Source organism: Carettochelys insculpta, chromosome 1 (genome assembly GCF_033958435.1).
Source record: "Carettochelys insculpta isolate YL-2023 chromosome 1, ASM3395843v1, whole genome shotgun sequence".
NCBI classification, from domain to species: Eukaryota; Metazoa; Chordata; order Testudines; family Carettochelyidae; genus Carettochelys; species Carettochelys insculpta.
Window position 1 is genome coordinate 342,328,959 of NC_134137.1, and position 20,797 is coordinate 342,349,755.

Sequence of the window (20,797 nt, forward strand, 5' to 3'; positions counted from 1 at the left end):
ACATAGGTTTGCATTCCTCTTACAACAGTCCTGTAGTACGGTCAGCAGGAACTGCTCACTAGAATCTGTGACAAGGGTGCCCCAAAAGCCTCTGAAACACCCTTCCACATGGAGCAGTGGACACCTAAACCGTAAGGACCTCTCCACACAATGGGGTGATGATCTGACTCGAAGAAAGATTAGCAAAATTGGGTGAAAAAGGTTGTTTCCCTATGTGTAGGACCCTCAATTTATAGCATGTTTTATGGAGAGTTATGGTGCTCAAAGGTACCTGGTCACTTTTTATCTTCAAATATTTCATTAGCTTTTACAAGGATCCATAAATTAGCTGAATAACTATGATGACAGTTTCATTTTGTTCTTTGTCTTTGTTTTTTTAATAATTTAATAACTATCTTTTGTTTTTCTTTTAAATAGGACATTTTGCCTGCTTAGAGTTTCATAAGAACATTAGAGTTTTATTTTTCAAACATGAATAAAAAACCTCTTTGTAAAAAATACCATGTTGTTATTTTAAATGTAAAGCAACATTGTTTGTGGTTTCTTACTGACTATTACTTGTAATGGATGGGTAATTGTTTCCAGTAGCTTGTTTTTACTGCAGACAGCTTTCTGCAGCTGGAAATTTCTTCTGGAATCTTCCTACAAGCAACATCTGTTGAATGCAAGGTGATGTTTACCATACACATTTGAAAGCTGAGCCTTTGATTTAAGAAGCTGTGGAACACGTCATGCGTGGGAGGGTAGGGGGTTATATCTGATCTCATTCATTTAATACTTTTCCAGTAGGTGCATATATTATTAAAATAAAGGTTTTCCTCAGAGTTGTTTAAGAACAGTCCAATTTAGAAATGTGTGCAAACAGAAAAGTGAATACTGAATAGTTGCATTGTCAGCCAAAGGGTGATAGAATATTTGTTTTCCATTCTAACAAAGTTATTAGAATTATATTTCTAATGGCTAGCTAATATGACAAGATGAGGGGAGCCTAACAATGTGGAAATAATGTAAGTTAATGGCTTGTCTATTTTATATATCCTTCTGTGGCATCTCAGTCACCATTCTTCCATCCTCAGAGGTATGTGACTCAAGGACCTTTGGGGGTGGAGATTCTTTGTGAACAGCGCCTCCGTTAAGTGGTCAAGTTGTAAACTTCTGACAATGCCAACAACCTTTAGGATATTAGAGTTTTATATTTATAGGAAATCAAGGACCAACAAATATTCTCAATAAGCATATAGGTTACTTACATGAGGGGAAAGGGACAGGCAAAGGGGTCAAGAGTGTCAAACAAATGAGCAATCAATGAACTCAGCACTTAAAAACCTAACGAAACTGAGCTAAATTAATACAATGATAAAATCTGAAGTCTCCCATCAGGACTTATCTAGGGAGTAAACTTTGAAGTTAATGTGAAAGGCTACGGTCCTTTATTAGAGAGCCATCCACTCTCCCTTTCTACTGGAGTGAGTCCCTGGTGGAGGTGAGCCTTGGGTCCTGGTAAGGGGAGACAATTGGGTATGGCTAGCAGTCAGTCCTCTGAGGAGCAGAGTTGAGTCTCCTATCCTCTCTGACTGAGGGCAACTCAAGTCCTATGTCCTTTGCAGCTGCTCCAGCCCAACCCTCTGCAGCCAACTTGCTTCTTTATCCCTCTCAGGTTCCAGTTGTGCAGGTCCAGGTCAGATGTCCCAGCCATGTAGTAGGCTTTTTGTCAGCTAGGTATGCCTTAGTCTCTTAGTCTCAGAAACTCTTCCCAAATATGGGCTAACTTCAGACACAGCTTACATGTCTGGGAGTTGTAGGAGAGGGGGGTAGGTGCAGCAAAGGGCAGGATCCATTCCAGCCGTTCCAATCTGAGGGTCCTTCAAGCTCAGGCAAGGTGGGCAGTCTCTGTTTCAGATCCAGTTCCTGCCTTTGTGCTGCTGCTTTGAATTCCTCAAATTGCCAAGGTAGTCATATTTAGATGACTTTGTAGACTGTGCACATGACGTCCCCATTGCACCACTCTATCATTTTGAATTCTAAGATTTCATTAAAAAAATGAGCAGAAAGGGACTGTAAAGTGGTGCATAATGTATCATCAATAAAGAGAAAGAGAATAAAGGAATACTGTGTTAAGAATTGCATCATGCGTAAGTGCGAGAACATATAATCCGTGTCTACACTAGCCTGTTCTTTCGAAAGAGCAGGCCCCACTTCAAAGTAGCACTTGGTGTGTCTACACACGCCGTTTGCTTTTTCGAAGATGAAATCTATGTTAGGTGCCGCAGGAGTCAAAACAGCTCTTCCAAACAGACAATAGGAAGAGGCCGCTCTTTCGACATCTTTATTAGAAAAAGGATGTGTGTAAACGCTCCGTGTCCCGCAATTGCAAAAGAACAGTCATATCATGGTGGTAATCAGCTGTTAGGCGGAGATGTGCTTCCCAGCCCCTGCAGGTCTCTATGGTCTGTAGGCTTGTAAAGCTGCACAGACCAGGAAACCCCACTGCAGAAAGTTGAGAGTGTGCAGGCAGCAGCCATCGAACGTGCTGCCCCTGCATGCCTCTCTGCAATCCGGAACAGCTTCCAGATGGCCATGGCCATCACCTGAGCAGGTCAGGAGCCCTAGGGCTTCCCCTCTGAGTGCACTCAGGGCTCCCAAGGGTCCAGCCGGGAGGGGAAGTGTGCTGCCTCCTGGACTGAGCACAAGCTCCAGGACCTGCTGAGGCTGTGGCAGGAGGAGGAGGTGCTCTGGATGATGGGGAGCAAGTGGTGGAACACGTTCACCCTCACCCGGCTGGCTGAGGGCCTGACTACTCGGGGTCATTGGGATCACCAAGTCAGGAGTAAGGTTAATGAGCTGCAGCAGGGTTATGCCCAGTCTTGGGACTTGGCCAGCCAACTGGGCGCCGCCTCTGCTTCCTGCCCCTATTTTAGGGAGCTCAGGAGCTCCTGGACACCTTGGTCGATCCCTAGTTGGGATAGGAGCAGGACCTGGGACCATCGGCAAGCCCTGCACCACCAAGGCTGGAGGCAGAGCCAGCCTCAGCTGGGGACTGGTCCAGCGGGGAGGGACACCTGGTCATCGACCTTCCCTCCCATACCTCAAGCCAGGCATCAGCCAAATGTCCATCCCCTGACCTCTGTGGTGGAGCCTCCGGTATGTACACAACAGGACACACCCTCCGAATCATGGGGCCGGGCACCATACATGACCAGGGCCCCCCATCCCCCTGGCAGACCCTGGACTGCCAGGGCCCAGACAGACCATGGCCCCAGGATGGCATCATGGCTGCCAGTGCCCATCAGCACCTACTCCTGCAGACAGTGCCGTGCCCTGCCCCCAGGGGGAAGGGTGGGGGGTGGATCATACAAAGGGGCCACCAAGAGGGCCACCTCACCCCTGGACAGGGGACAGGGGACAGAGGATGGGGACCTGGTGTCCACAGGGGGAAAGGGGATGTGGCCATGGGGCAGGGGTTAATACTCATGGCCTGTTTCTCTCTTTCCCTCTGTTTGCACAGCTGCACCATCCGAAGGCTGGAAAATCCTTGCCCCATCTGTGGTCCCAGACAGCCCCCCGGAGATGAGGGATGGTGACTGGCCAGAGCCACCACCAGCACCAGGACAGGCTTGGTTGCAGCAGAACCAGAGGTGGCTGGCGGAGGACCCCCACCTTGTCACCTCCATCCAGCGCCAGGTCCAGCTGGCTGAGCACCGGCTCCACTTCAAGGAGCGGGAGGCCACCTTGTGCCAGGCAGTTTGCAGGGAGTTCCTGATCACCTTCAGGGATGGGGTGACCACCTATTGGGAGCTCCTGGCCTGGCTGCCCCCTCCTGCTGCCCCCCCACTATCCCCCCTGCTGGCCCTCGTGCTATGGCCCCACCCACTAAGCCCCTGGGAGAGGACCCTGCTGGCCCAGACTGCTGGCCCAAGGCCAACCCTCATCCCTACCTCTCTGTATTCCCTTCCCCCTTTCAGCTTCACCAGAGACCCAGGATGAGGGGGGCATCAGACCCATGGCTGGCGCAGTTGCACCCCTCTCCCTGCCGTGGAGTGATGGCTCACCAGGCAGGGCACCTAGGTCTCCCTCCCCATGTAAATAGTTAGACCTTCCCTGTAAATTGGACATTCTGTTACATTGGATGTTCTGCGTTGGTGCCATCTGCTCACCTGCCTGGATGTTGTGCATACCAAATTGGTGTCCCATAGAGTGATAGCTGTCTGGAGTGGCCAGCTTCCAGACAGCTATTGTGACCCTCTTCTCCACGGGCAGGGCACAGCGCATCTGGGTGTCCTGGTGTCTCAGGGCTGGGACAGACACTGATAAAGCTCAAGGAATGTCTGCCACTGCATCCAGAAATTCTGGAGCCACCGGTCGTTGGCCCACTCCCCCATGACCAGTTGCTCCCACCACTCGGAGCTGGTGGAGTAGCTCCAGAGCCAGCGGAGCACCCGGGGATGGCCCAGAGGACCCCATGGTCTGGGGCATCACCGTCTGTCCCATGGGGCGGCCTGCCAGGTGCTGCAGGGCAGTCATCAGTGCTGTGGCCAGCAGGTGCCTGGTCTTTCTGTGGGCACTGTGCTGCGAGGCTTGTCGCAACTCTGCAGGTCTTGCTGTGCAGGCTCAGGGTGCTGGGGAGGGGCCCTTTAAAGGACCAGCTTGCTGCAGCCCCTGAAGGGCTTGGCTACCCTGTGACCTCGCCCATGGTGTTCGCTACCTCGTTCTTTCGAAAGGGCATGGGGGTGTGTAGATGCTCTCTTTCGATGTCCTGGCTAGCCCTTTTTGACGTGGTACATGGCCCTTTTGATGGTACTCATCGCTGGAACCAGCCTCACCCAGTGTATAGATGCTCCCCTTTGAAAGGGCATCTTTCAACCACTCTCTTTTGAAAGGCACCTTTCGAGAGAGTGCTCTAATGTACATGTAGCTTGTATGTTTGCTTATGGGTCCGACATACTGAAGAACTTTGGTCTGACAGAGATATTGTCAACATTTCTGAAAAGCATCACTGAACACTGAAGTGTTGGTTTATAATGTACACTGAATCCAAGAGTGTTCAGCATTAGCCAATGTCATGTGCAGTTCTACCCTTAAAAAGTTACTGTAAAAACAAATTTGCCTCTGTAGTCATTGTCGCTGATTTCTGTGTCAACTTTTCTCAGTTTGTAAATAAAGGGATGCGTTTTTCTAATGCCATCAAAACTGGATGGAGAGATTCTATGTGGTTAATTAGGCTCTCAGGAAGTTGGAACACCTGTGCAACCTCACTCTCTTCTGATTATTCCCTGAGCGACACCTGTGCAAATCCATTAGCCAGCAGAGGAGGTTTCTCCAACATCACAGAGAACTTAAATTTAGCCTGTAGAACAGTCATGGACAGCCTAGGCTAGTGTGAATGGACCACATGAGTTGTTCTCCTTCATTTCATTGGGCTGCAAGAGTGTCATAACCAAGATGATCTCCCAGGATAGGGTAGTTTTGCTATGTGCACCTGCATACCTAAAATTTGCAGCATATGCCAAATGAATTGTAGCAGCACTTTGATTTGATTCAGAGGGAGTGCGTGGCTCTGACTGTGTTGTTTGCAATCAACAGGCACCTTGCTTTACATGCCCTTGCTGTAAGTGCATGTAACATTTGTAATACTGGTAGGAAAAAAACAGTGGATGAATACCAGCAGAATCTAGCAAACTTCTGTATGAACAATGATTAGCAAAATGTCTCATGGGCTACATATAGAACCCCAGCTGCAGGTTGCTGTAGAACCTCTTTTTTCATGAGCTGGAAATAATCCAGCATCTCTGTCAGAGCCCTAGAGGACCTGGTGGGACTTGTAGTTAGAAAGGGTAAGAAGAGATATTGTTGGGGTAGAAATCTGTTTTGAGAGACGAGAAGCTCTTTTGTTGTATTGTACAGAAAGGACAAAAACAAGTCATAAAGATTAGGTTTGTCATATGTCATCTGAGCTGATGGAAATCTTGCTGTGTGTGGTGGGTAAAGCTCCCTTGTACAGGCCATTCCCCCTGTGAAGGCCCTGACCCCTTCCCACTGTCTGTCTCCTCAGTTTGCTCCCCTTCCCTGTGCATCCCATGCCCCTGGCTTACTGTGTGTTTGTCCTCTTCCAGCCAAATCCCTGAACCCAAGGAAAACCCTCCACCCTTTCTTTCCCAACAAAATGGAGTATGTTTTGCACTAGGTGCCAGATGTGCAGAAGGTACCTAACTAAAAACAGTAAATATGATGATAAGAAATGTCAGACACAAGTTTTTTTATATATTCTGAAAGCTGATGTGTAGGCAGCTTGCAAACGCTCAGATTCCCTTATTGATCTGACCCAGGGGAAATGCATAATAGCAAGCACCAGTTAAAGCTCTGTCCTTTTGTCACACACTAAAACAAGGTGTCTGGCCTAACCAGTTAGCTGGCATTTGAGGACTGACAAGAAAAAAAGAAGACTGAAATCAGGCAGTAAAAGTTGCCACCTCATTCTCACTTCAGACAAACAAGCTTGAGCCCTTTCTATGTTTATTGTTTCAACAGCAATAAGCACCTCAGACAATTAATAAGAATTACCAAGGGACATGGATCCTGTCAGTAAAATGCAAGCTAGCTGCTTCTTTAACAGCAACTTATTCAGCTCACAGCATCGAGAAGGCAAAAGGTCCCTCTGAGGCAGCGTGATGTACCAGACCAGCAGACCCAATACCCTCAGGAGGGAAGGGACCAAACTCCCAGCCCGGTTCTAATGAGACCTATCCTACCAATACCTCCTCACCTCTCTGTCACCATGCCCCTCCTCCCTCTGCTCTCCCTTTCTTTCGGCCATACCTCTCTCCCCTCAGGCTTCCTCCTCCCCTGCTCAAGCTCACTGGCATCACCAATCAAAACATGAACCATAACAAAAACATCAGCGACATGGGACCAGCAGGGGTGTCTGAGGCACTTGTGTGGGAAGGTGGAGCCTTCCTTTGCCTTATGGACCCAGGGCCCATGACTATGCATATTAGAGACTTGGTGAAAATCAGAGTAGCCTCTTGTGGGATAAAAAAGGGGGGTTCAGTGGCTTGCTTTTCCAGAAAAATGCTGTTAAACCTGCTGTGAAAATCAATGTAGGTCAGTTCAATTGGGACTATCCCACTGCAGCTGTTTTTAAAGGCTCTCCATCCTCAAACTGCTCTTTAAGGAACTATTTTTCCAGATATGTTCCAAAACAAAACGGTTGCATCCAGCATTCTCCAGAGTAATGGCATATGACTATAACTAGTCGATCTAGATGTTTATATCACACCACAGTAGCTGAGCACTCAGCTTTTTATTTCAACTAAGCATTTAGCAGTTGGATTTTTCCCATAAGCATGACCATGGAAGGCTCTTACCATTTTTGTCTAAAATTGTGAATATTCTTGTTGTTCACATGAAAGTTGAATTATTGTCTGAGTCCTCCTGATCTCTTGTTCTTAATATATTATGATATAGATCCCCATGGATTGCATTTTGTAGAAAAGCTTTTCTTCTACCTGTTTTAGACACTTTCTCTTCTTTCAGGGTTTGAGGTTGTCCGTACTTGAGAGAAACAGCTCTTTACATCTGACCTATTGGTTCATCTGGTGGTAGTTTAGCTAGCACAGCACTTATCTCCCCTTTCCTCAGCAAAACAAATTTCACATTTTATCTAGCTTTTTCAATTGGCCAGTAAGTCCTTTTTGTTATTACTGTGTTGAACTGAGTGAGGAGACGGTGACTTAATTGTTATGAATTAGAAAAACAAGGCTTTAGACAGCGATGACACTATAGCTTGAAAAGGGCACAAATATTTTAATACTTCAAATAGATTATTAAATATTTATATTTGAGAATAGTTAGTGATAAATAAAAGGGAAAATCTTTATTAAGCAGAGCAGTAATTTTATAAAGAAAAAACATTAACTCCATAGTCTGAATGCATGAAAGCCTCCTTGTAGTATAAGGAATATGTTTGTAACAAATACTGTAGATGCGCATCGATTAAGGATGTATAAATGTGTTTAGATCAAATAAGAACTTATTTGAAGCTAAAACAAAACTGTATTCTTTTCCCCAGGTTCTAAATGATGATGAGCTTCATTACAACATGGTTGCTAGGAATCTATCATTGTATGTGGAATATATATATAGATAATATATATATATATATATATATATATATATATATATATATATAAAAATTTCCCTCTCACCATAGAATCTAAAACAATATTGAGGTGTATCTTTACTGGCATCATTCAGAAGAGTGAAGAACTGAAATAAGAGTTTTAAAACTGGCAGCAGATTTACAGGTTTCCAAAAACTAGATTTGGATGCTGTTGGGCTTCTTAGTGGGAACGTTTGACTTGTTCACATGGGACTAGCAAGGCTGGTGTGTGATTCACAGTTCTTCAGGGTCCATGAATGAATCACTCTTGGCAGTTCGTGAGCTTTCCCACCCCCTGCCTCCCTCACAATACACCACTACTTCTATCTGTTAATCGGCGGCAGTGTCACAGCCATTCCTCGCTTGTCATGTATCAGTGCTGCAGTCAGGCAAGCCTGATCATGGTCTTGCCAGCAATACTCCACACTTTCTATTCTCCAGCTGCTAACAGCCTGGCTGTCAAAGAAACAGTTCAATAAGCCTATGATGGAAGAACTCCCTATCAAAGCACTTAGGGGCTTTAACGCTATGTAGTCTACTGCTCACCAGTAATTTATGCCTTGTGACAATCTTGAAGATGGTGTTGGCAGTACTCCTGTGTAACAGGGGGAAGGCATAAGAGCTGTGTCTGGAAAAAGGACTATTAAACAAATGCTTACATAACCAACAATGAAAAATAATACAACGCTAATTAAGCAATGAATTTCGTATTGCAATTTAATGAAGTATATTCCTTGGACTATTGGTCAGAAGAAGGAGGGAAGAGGTATACAGGCATGGGGAGAGGCTGGGGCATGAGTGGAGCAGGGGCTGGAGGGGTGGGGAAGGGGCAGGGCATGGATGGAGCAGGGGTGGGAGGACATGCGCATGGGTGAGGAAGGGATAGGGCATAGTTGGGACACAGGCAGGAGGGCAGGGGTGGGATATAGGCAGGTTAGGGGTTGGGCACGGATGGAGCAGAAGCAAGGAGGAGTGAGGCCAGAGCCCTTGGCTGGTGCACACCGGCAATCCCCACAGGGGTCCTCTCTGCTCATACTTACGCATGTATGTACACATGCTTATGAAGGTCACATCTATTTGTAAGGGCAGTTTTCTCTTGCTATGTCTGACTTCAGATTGTGTGTGAGATTTTTTTGTTTCTGTTTTGTTTGTTTATTTGAGAAGGACCACAGTTGTCTCTATAAAGAGTTTGCCATGTTTTTAGGTACTCACGACTAGAACTCGGTGAGTAAGGGAGTTTGTGGCTCTCTGCCAATTTTGCAAAATCTGGAGCGGAAACTGTTCTAGGTCAGACTGCAAACAATATTTTCTCAGTGATTCTTGGCGAATCAGAAAGTTGGGGAAAAAATGAGTTGAAACAAACAGAAGCAGTTGTACATTATCAAAACAAGAGTGTTCGCGTCTAAACATTTTTGTAACGTCAAAACAAAACATATTGTTTTGACTCCCTGACATTTTGAGAAAAGCAAGCTTCACAAAACAGCTGGAGGAAGATAAATGGGAAGTGGAGATGTTGATGACAATCCACTTACAATCTTCATTAATGTCACTGGTTAGAGCATTCACTGGGGATGTGGGAAATCAGGATCAATTCACGACTCTGCCTTACATGGAGAAAGAATTTGAACTTGAGTTTCCCCTTAGTTCAGGAGAGATGCCTTCACCCTAGGCTGTGGGATATTCTGGTAGGGAGCTTTGTCAAACTGTCCTCTTGAAACTATACTAATTTTTATAAATAATTAGATAGCACCAGGACTTGAACTTTGAGCTCCACCTTCAGGAGCTACCCTAATTATCAAGCTTTAAAGTCCTTCTCACCTTTTTTTTTTCTGACCCAATACACCATTATGAGTGACTAAATTGCCACTATGAATGATAAGGACAATGAATAGTCACTGTGTCAGGAAAAGTCCCACTAACAAGAGTTAAGTTACTCAGAGTTAAATTCCATTTCAATTTAGGCCATATGTACAATAGAGTGACTATAGAGGCGTAGCAACAGTGATATTGTCATGCCAACATAACCCCATCGTGTAGTAGTAATTAGATGCTATTATCCCCCTAGAAGAAGAAATGTAAATGAACTCACCCAGTCAGTGATTAAATATGATTCAGAAGCAGGACTGAAATTCAGTAGTGTCTGGCTCCTAGTTCTATGCTCAGACCTTTATCCCTCTGGATCAAAATCAGTAAATGCACACACATAAAAAACAGCCATGATGGGCCAGACCAATGGTCCATCTTGCCCAGTATCCTGTTCTCCCACAACGGCCAATGCTGGGTGGGTCAGAGAGAACAAACAGAAGAGGTCTGTGACAACCCTAGAGGCAGATGGACTCTCTGAGGAGCTGAGAGAGGACAAGACAGTGGCAACATGACTGGAGCCTGACACTGCTGAGGTGGGGGAACGGAGCCGGGACAGGTGACAGACGCTGTGGGGGTAATTGGAAATGGCAGAGGTGCTTACTGACTTTTTTGTTTCAGTCTTCACTAAGATGTCTGATGAAGAAATGCCTAACATAGTGAATGCTAGTGGGAAGGGGGTAGGTTTTGAAGATAAAAAAAGAACAAGTTAAAAGTTACTTAGAAAAGTTAGATATTTACAAGTCACCACGGCTTGATGAAATGCATCCTGGAACACTCAAGGAGCTGCCAGAGGCGGTATCTGAGCCTTTAGCTAACATTTTTGAAAAGTCCTGGATGTTGGGAGATATTTCAGAAGACTGGAAAAGGGCAAATATAGTGCCCATCTGTAAAAAGGGAAATAAAAACCACCCAGGAAACTGCAGACCAGTCAGTTTAACTCCTGTGCCAAGAAAGATAGTGGAACAAGTAATTAAGGAATTCATCTGTGAACATCTGGAAGAAGAGAAGGTGATAGGTAACAGCCATCATGGATTTGTAAAGAACAAATCATGCCAGACCAAACTGATAGCTTTCTTTGACAGTATAACAAGTCTTGTGGATAAGGTCATTTTGAATGTGGTATACCTAGATTTTAGTAAGACATTTTATATAGTTTCACATGATCTGCTTATCAATAAACTACACAAATACAACCTAGATGGGGCTACTATAAGATGGGTTCGTAACTGTCTGAATAACAGTTCTCAGAGAGTAGTTATGAATGGTTTGCAGTCATGCTGGAAGGGCATAACAAGGGAGCTCCACAGGGATCTGTTTTGGGACCAGTTCTATTCAATATCTTCATTAACAATTTAGGTATTCACATAAAGAATACTCTTATTAAGTTTGCAGGTGATACCAAGCTGGGAGGGTTTGCAACTGCTTTGGAGGATAGGGCCAGAATATGGAAGGATCTGGGCAAACTGGAGAAATGATGTGAGGTAAATAGGATGAAGTTTAATAAAGACAAATGCAAAGTACTTCACTTAGGAAGGAACAATCAGCTTCATACATACATAATGGGAAGCAAATCTCTAGGAAGGAGTACTGCAGAAAAGGATCTCAGAGTCATAGTGCACAACAAGCTAAATATGAGTTAACAGTGTGATGCAGTTACAAAAAAAGGAAACATGATTCTGGCATACATTAACAGGAGTGTTGTTAGCATGATACAAGAAGTCATTTTTCCACTCTACTCAGCACTGATTTGGCCTCAAAGGGAATATTGTGTCCATTTCTGGGCACCACATTTCAAGAAAGATGTGGAGTAATTGGAGAAGGTCCAAAGGAAGAAGACTGATTAAAGGTCTATGGAACAGGAGCTATGAGGGAAGACTGAAAGAACTGGCTTGTTTAGGTTAGAAAAGAGAAGACTTAGAGGAGATATGATAGCAATTTTCAAGTACCTAAAAGAGGGTTATAAAGAGGAGGAAGAAAAATTGTTCTCCTTGGCCTCTGAGGATAGGACAAGGAGCAGTGGGCTTAAGCTCCAGCAAGGGAGGTTTAGCTTAATAGGAAAAAATTCCTGTCAGGGTGGATAAAAGCTGGAATAAATTGCCTAGGGATGTTGTGGAATCTACATCACTGGAAATAATTAAGAGTGGGTAATATCTACCAGGGATGGTCTAGATGGTATTTGGTCTTGCCAAGAGGGCAGGAAACTGGACTCTATGACCTCTTAAGGCCCCTTCCAGTTCTAGTGTTCTATGATTCTATGATTAATCTCCAGAGTACAATCTGGATGATTTAACAGCTTTTCCCCTTTAACTCTCTTGCTTTGGATGCTTTTTCCACTCTTTTGCCACTGACTAATCACTTCTTCAAGTTCTGCTTTCACACAGCCTCCAGCATGTAACCTGTTCCTAGCTACACAGTGCTGATTAGTGTCAGAGAGGGGATAAGTTAGTCTGTATCTTCAAGAACAACAAGAAGCCCTGTGGCACCTTATAGACTAACAGATATTTTGGAGCATAAGCTTTCATGTGCAAAGACCCGCTTTGTCAGCTGCAGGAGTGGAGAAGTTTCAGAGGAAGATTTAAAGAGGGAGTCTCAGTAAAGGGAAGGGCCAGAGCTGACAAAGTCAATTTAGTCAGGGTGGATGTGGCCCATTATCAGTAGCTAATGTGGAGGTGTGAACATCAAGAGAGGAGAAACTGCTTTTGTAGTGGGCCAACCACTCCCAGTCTCTGTTGCTACTAAGTAGCCACACATAAAGTACTTAACATGCAATGCTCTTATGTTCTTAGTCTCAGTCTTGAACCCCAAAATGTGCACCTTGTGCTGCATAGCCCCACCCCGCCTTCTCCGAATCCCCAGACAGCTCATCATAGGAAGCCCCTCAATGCAACAAGGAAAATGATGTACGTATAAGACTTATTACCCCAGATGGCATTTCCCCACATTCTAATCCAGCAACACTGGGAAAGATAAAACAGTAAGTTTATTAACTACAGTAAGATAAATTTTAAGTGAATACAAGTGATAAGGCATAAAGGTCAGAACTTTTGCATAAGAAATAAAAATAAAAATAAAAACTATTTCCCAAATTTCACAAGCAGAGACATACTTCATGTATCCTGAACATGCTCCCACAAGGAATTTTGAATTGGAAAGTAGTTACCTTGCGTACAAAGTAGTGTGCTAGTTATTGAAGCAACTTAGAATTTATATTGATTTTACTGGCAAAAATGTGAGTTTCTATTATGAAATAATTTTCAATGTTTTCTTTTAAAATAACTGAAGTTATTCTGAATTGTAAAAATGCAAAAGAGGATCCATCTGAAGCTACAAGTAACTTTTTTATTTCTCTCCTGTAACTTAAAAATATCCAAACCAATTTAGAGAAAATGTGGTTAAAAATTTGTTCCTACTGTAGACACAGACCTTAGGTGCCAAGTTCCATCCCATAACACATTTTTGTGGCTGTTACAGAATAGTGAAAATAGAGGTTTGCAGTGGAAATGCTGACAAGCTTTTAACTCTGTTGGAATAAGCAAATAACCCTAATAAAAATAACTGAATATCAAAACCACCAAAAGCATGAATTCATGCACCACTAATAGCAGATGCACAAAAAACCCCACTTAAATTCAGTGTAATTGAAACTTGATTACTTTTGGGAAGTTTGAGAGTTTTTTATTCTCTTTTCTGTTATATATATATATATATATATATATATATATATATATAAATGAAGAGATAATATCTTGTGTGTATTACAAGAAAATACAGGATATAATGACCTATAGAAATATTTTCACAATTAAAATACATTAAACATCCGGGATGGAGGGGTTGGGGCTTTATTAATTCAGTTCAACCACAAGCTGAACACTAGGAAAAAGCATTTACATTATGTTCATAGAAGTAAAGGGCTAACAAGCTTGCTCAAAAACCTAATGTAGTTCTCTCTTTCTTAGTAGCATGGAGTTTATTAACCTTGAAAGGCTATCAAGTATTCAGAAATGATTATCTCTGAAGCTTTCAAATCATCTAAACAATACTTACACTTTGATTTAATATGCTTCAGCAGGCCAATGGCAATCTATTCCGGGGATAAAAATAAATTGGAATGGAAATAGTTGGGCAAAAAAGAAGAAAAATAAAGGAAGTCAAGTAGAGAAAGATGAAGCAAAAGTCCAAAGAAATTAAAGAAATTTAGGAGCTGAATAGCTCCCATCCATATTATGAAAACCATATTGTGAGACCATAGTGTGTAATCACTCGATTTTAACCAACAAGCTCAGTGGTGAGTGCCTTGTTAACCCAGGGCTGCGAGTTCCATCTTTGAGGGGGCCTTTCAAGGATCAGAGGCAGGTTAGATTTAAAAACATCTTTTAGGGATGGTGATAGGTCCTGCTGTGAGTGCAGGGGACTGGACTCCATGACCTCTCTCAAGGTCCTTTCCAGTTCTATGAGGTATGTATGTATGTATGGTTAAATTATGGTTTCTTCCTTTAGTGTAGACTGGACTGAATTGTTTCATTCAAAGTCTGACCTTACTGCATAATCTGGTAAAAAAATAAAACATGATTTAGTCAAGGTTTATTGCAGGACCCCATTCTGTGTGAAATATGTTTTCAAAAGTAATGTATTGTAATCAGATTCACATTTCCTTAGTGTGAATAGGGTTAGTTACTGTGAAGATCAGATCACTCAGATCACTGGCTTGTTCTGTGGAAACAAAGTAATGACTTGAGGGCAGAAACGGAGGATCTTCTGTACATGTGTCTGAACCTTTCTAATTCATTGTATTCCAAAAGGTAGTAGGGCTGCTTCATACCATAACCTATGAGATGCATGTGTGGCATTCTTAAATGCTTGAGGTCAGTAGGGAAGTACTGGAAACGAGCTTTTAATTTTGGTAAGTGCCTAGAAATCCAAATAGATATCTGAGAAATAAAATATGATCATAAAGTCAAGGGTTTTTGTTGTGGGGGGGGTTGAGTTATACCACACAGTATTATCTATTGTTGCTAAGAGAACATTGTTTTGTTTTTGTTTTTTGCTTTTAATGAAAACTCCCCTATTGACTTCCATATAACTTAGAGAAAAATACACCTCCTTTAGTCCATCTAAGGATTTGGTAGTCAGATACTGATAGATTAGGTAAAACTACCAAACTTGGCCATTCATCTAAGGCAGGGGTACACATTGGCTGCAGTTTGCCATTATCAGCCTGTGCCACTTCCCCACAGCTTCCATTGTGTGGGAATGATGAACCACGAGCTCAGGAGCTGTGAGCAGCTGTACCTGCAGATGCTCAGGTAAATAAAGCTTCTGGCAACCTGTCAGCGGTTAACCCTAGGGAAACTCGTCCAGCCTGTGGGTAGTTTATTGCCCATTACTGTTCTAGGGAAACCTGATTGTACTAAAGAGTTAACAGAATAAAGGCTTGATCCAACTTCCAATAAAGTCCATGGGATTATCACTATCTGTGAGCCAGCTTGTGACTAGTTTTCTGCAGGCCTTCAGATACAACTCTCCCATGTTGTGATTCATTGTGTGCATAGTAATGCCATAATTTGCTGTAGCCAAATGCAAAAGGTATGTTCAGTCTTGATCAGCACAGATTTAGTGTCCATATGGAATTCCCCATGTGGTAACATAAGTACATACCCTTGAATCACACACCTGGATTCTGTCCACTTTTCATGTTCTTTTAAAAAGAACTTTGATATGAAACAGGCAAAAAGGATGTTCAGGGTCATTCTGGGTAAAAGGATATTCCCCTTTTGTAACTTTGTATTCTCTTACCTTAACATTATTCCACTTAAGCAAAAATCCTACTTTATAGTTTGAACTGCTGTTTTTTCAACTTTGAATCCATCCACATAAAATATTCAAGGTAATGTGGTCCTGATTTTTCTCTGCCTTGTGGCGTCTGTTGTTATGTAAACTTGTGCAAAGAGAAGTTAGTACATTTCCTCTTCAAAATAGTAGTATTTTATATTTAGTCTTCATGCTGTTTGAACAAGGGGAAATACACAAGGCCATGGAGAATTGGATCCATCCGTAGTGTATGATACTTTTGGTGAGAATTTGTTTGTGGAGAGAAAAGGATGTTAACAAAAAATATGGTAGTACCGTGGATAATCTTTTCCCTGTTTTTAATCGCTTTTGGCAACTGCTTTCTTTATTGTTGCTGAAAACTTCTGCCATTTAGAATGAGCTAATAACTTTTTTGCATCTTTAATTGAGGGCTTTTTTAGAAGTACACATGCTGTGTTCACATTGCTATTCACAACAATATTACAATATTATTTATTAGCTTCATGGAACACAATATGTGGATTACGTAGACTCCTCTTGGCAATCGCAAAAGGAATTGTGTAGACAAGTGATAATTGAGTCCAGAGCCAGAACACAGTGAAAAATTCCCCAGTAGAAGTAGCAGCGGGTATTTTAATGCTTAAGCAAGTCAATGAGGTTATGATTATAGATATGCCAGTGAGAGACAAACTGTAATGGAGCATCTTTGAAGGAGCAGGCCTTGTCTATTCTGTGCATTCAATCCAGTTTCAGTAACCAGTGTAACTGTAATGGGGAAAATCCCAGAAAGAAAGAAGGCAGATTTTACATTTGCGAGGCTTTTGCTGGTTTCTCAAAGCATCTTTCCGTTAGAACTAGTCTGGAAATTTTCATCAGATTGTTATTTTATTAAAAAATTCTGACTCAGTGAAACAAACTGTTAGCATTTTGATGCATCACAGTTTCATGAAGAGTTATGAAATTGTTGAAATAAAAATTCTGGTTTTGTTTTGAACTGAAGATAATAGACAGACAAAGGTTTTTCTTTTTTTTTATTCCAGAAGGAAGAAAAAGATCAAAAGTAAAATAAAATACTTAATGGCTACGTCTACACGTGAAGCCTACATCGAAGTAGCCTATTTCGATGTGGCGACATCGAAATAGGCTATTTCGATGAATAACGTCTACACGTCCTCCAGGGCTGGCAACGTCGATGTTCAACATCGACGTTGCGCAGCACCACATCGAAATAGGCGCAGCGAGGGAACGTCTACACGCCACAGTAGCACACATCGACATAAGGGTGCCAGGCACAGCTGCAGACAGGGTCACAGGGCGGACTCAACAGCCAGCCGCTCCCTTAAAGGGCCCCTCCCAGACACACTTGCACTAAACAGCACAAGATACACAGAGCCGACAACGAGTTGCAGACCCTGTGCATGCAGCATGAATCCCCCGCTGCAGCAGCAGCAGCCAGAAGCCCTGGGCTAAAGGCTGCTGCACACGGTGACCATAGAGCCCCGCACGGGCTGGAGAGACAGCGTCTCTCAACCCCCCAGCTGATGGCTGCCATGGAGGACCCCACAATTTCGACGTTGCGGGACGCGGATCGTCTACACGGTCCCTACTTCGACTTTGAACGTCGAAGTAGGGCGCTATTCCGATCCCCTCATGAGGTTAGCGACTTCGACGTCTCGCCGCCTAACATCGAAGTTAACTTCGAAATAGCGCCCGACGTGTGTAGCCGCGACGGGTGCTATTTTGAAGTTAGTGCCGCTACTTCGAAGTAGCGTGCACGTGTAGACACAGCCAATTAGACACAAACCAGTTTTTTTCTTCAAGATTTCATATTTTTGTCTCAATTCAGAGGTACACAAAAATTCAAACTATCAAATATATTTGTGAGATGGAAAACCATGAACTGCCAAGTTATACTTTGCTCACCTATTGGAAGTTTGCACCAGGCACTGATACTCTATACTAGCTTCTTAATAGTAGGATTTTCTCTGATTCCAGCATAGAAAAGAACATGGTAAAGGTCTGTTTATTCATGAATTCCATTACCTACTCAGTGTGGGCTTTGTTTCTTACAGTACATTTTCCAGCATCTTGTTTAATGTAGGCTTGTCTTTAACTGCAGGTGAGTGGCTCTCAGAAAAGCATTTCACACTTTTCTATCTTTGGAAATATCATAAAGTCAAATGTTTGACTATCTTTTTGATGTTTGTAACTAAATGCTTATTGATCAGTGCACAGCGAAGGCCTAGTCCAAATCCTCTTTGAAGTCAGTTGTAGTCTAAATGAGAAGTACATACATCTTTAAAGTCATAGTAATTTTTTGGCTGCATTATCCTGCGATCACTGCAAGTGTTTAGTAATACAACCAAATGTTGTTGTATTTTTAATTGCTTACAATGTATTCACATCAAAGTTACAAAGTTTGAGGGTGTTTCTACACTTAGGGGAAGATTGAGCTACTGACAGTCCAACTTCTAGGATTCAGTTTAGCATCCCTAGCAGGGACAAGTTAAATCAAACTGTCATGGGTCCATGGTCAACTTTAGTACTCCTAACAGTTATGAGGAGTAAGGGAAGTCAATAGGGCTACGTCTACACTAGCCCCAAACTTCGAAATGGCCACGCAAATGGCCATTTCGAAGTTTACTAATGAAGCGCTGAAATGCATACTTAGCACTTCATTAGCATGCGGGCGGCCACGGCATTTCGAAATTGACGCACATCGCTGCCGCGTGTCTCGTCCCAACGGGGCTCCTTTTCGAAAGGACCCCACCTACTTCGAAGTCCCCTTATTCCCATCAGCTCATGGGAATAAGGGGACTTCAAAGTAGCCGGGGTCCTTTCGAAAGGGAGCCCCGTCAGGACGAGCCGCGCAGAGGCGAGGCGTGTCAATTTCGAAGTGCCGCGGCTGCCCCCATGCTAATGAAGCGCTGAATATGCATTTCAGCGCTTCATTAGTAAACTTCGAAATGGCCATTTGCATGGCCATTTCGAAGTTTGGGGCTAGTGTAGACAAGGCCTAGGAGAGTTTCTCCCATCAACCTCCTGCTGTGGGGAAGGTGGCAAAAATCAGCTGGACAATTCTTGCAGCCTGATTTGCACATCTAAAATCAATTTTACCTCTTATTGTAGACCTGACCTAAGAAATGCTGAGAAGATTTTGTGCAGAAGTGTACTCTAGATCAGTAGTCTCTGCTATCTTGTAGGAGTCATTTATCAATAGTACCACTGACGGAATCCCTTTTTGCATAATAAAATATTTTTATCACAGTTTGGTTCCTCAAATCTTGCTAAAAGCATAGTTTCATAGGTAATAAGTGTGTTTTGATTCAAAAACAGCTATAGGCATTACTTACTGGTTTCCATTGAAAACATGTTATTTCTGTATTTTTTCCTTATGATCTTTTCAGATCTGAGGAAGTGGGTCTGCCCCACAAAAGCTCGTCACCCAATAAGTTATTTTTCTAGTCTTAAAAGTGATACATGACTGTTGGCTTATTTTGTTAGAATACAGACTAACATGGCTACCTCTCTGTTACTATTCAGCCTTTTCAGGTATTATGAAAAAATCCCAGAAAATTATACTGTATTAACAGTCCTTTGGTGCACTCTGGAAATCTTTATGTCTTGGGGGGGGGGGGGGTTAATGTTGCCATTTGTGTTATACTGGTTTAATTTTCTCTTCACACTAACAGAAGTACATTATAAAAGTGCTGTATTTGTTTTAACTAGATCTTTATTTAAAACAGTGGGAGTCACACATCTAAAATCTTACATAACAAACATCTGTCAGAGGTGGTCTACATGGGGCTAAGACGAGTTCAAGGGACTGAAGTTGATGATCTCTTGAGGTGTTTTCCAGTCCTATGATTATATGAGTCTATGATAACTTTTTAAAAATATGGTAGTCTTAGAAAGAATTAAATGAATGTGGGGCACAGGGGACACAGTGTAGGAGTTAGGATGCAGGATGGGGCACATGTTAATGGTAGAGGAGGTGCAAGACAAGAGTGCAGAGACTGGGGAGCCTCTGGTGGTAGTGGGAAATGTGGGGCTACCATGCCAACTGAGGTTTTACCGAGAAAGAGAATAATGATCATCTGTCAGCTGCTCCCACTGCTAAGAAAGGTTATGGGTAGGTCTACACAGCTAAGTTATTTTGAAATAACAGCTGTTATTTAGAAATAACTATCCTAGGCTGTGGCTGCACTACCCCTCACTTTCAGAAGGGGCATGTAAATTATGGCTATTTGAAAATGCAAATGAGGTGCTGATATGAATATCATTTGCATAATACGGCCATTGAAAGTGCTGATTTCATGCTGAAAATAGATGTTTAGGTGGGGTTCCCAATATTTTTTGGGAAGAAGGGTGCTTTCAAAATTGGGGCAACCTTTCAAAGACCGCTGTTTTCAGTTCAAAATCAACATTTTCGATGGGCTGGCTGGCTGCTATTAATCAAACAAGGTGCTAAATATTCATATCAGCCCCTCATTTGCATTTCCAAATAGCCATAATTTACATGCCCCTTCTGAAAGGGAGGGATAGTGTAGCCACGGCCCTAGGTTATGTCTACACCATGGAGATCTTTCGAAAGAAGCTCTTCTAGAAGATATCTTCTGAAAGAGCTGCTTTCAAAAGAGTGCGTCCACACACAAAAAAGTGGATCAAAAGAGCGATCTGCTCTTTCAAAAGAGATTGTCCACATAGCCCCTACTCTTTTGAAAGAATGGGACAGGGATCAAAAATGAAGACTGTTCTTTTGAAAGAAGGGCCCTGTGGAGTATCTACACGCATTTTCTTTCAAAGGAAGCTTTCGAAAGGTGGCGCTTTTCCTGAAATGGGAAAGGAAGAGTGATTTCAAAGGAGTGCTGCATTCTTTTGATTTATTTTTGAAAGAATGTTTTTGGTGTGTAGACGCTCCGTGGGCTCTTTTGAATGAGCCCCCTTCTTTCAAATAATCTTTTG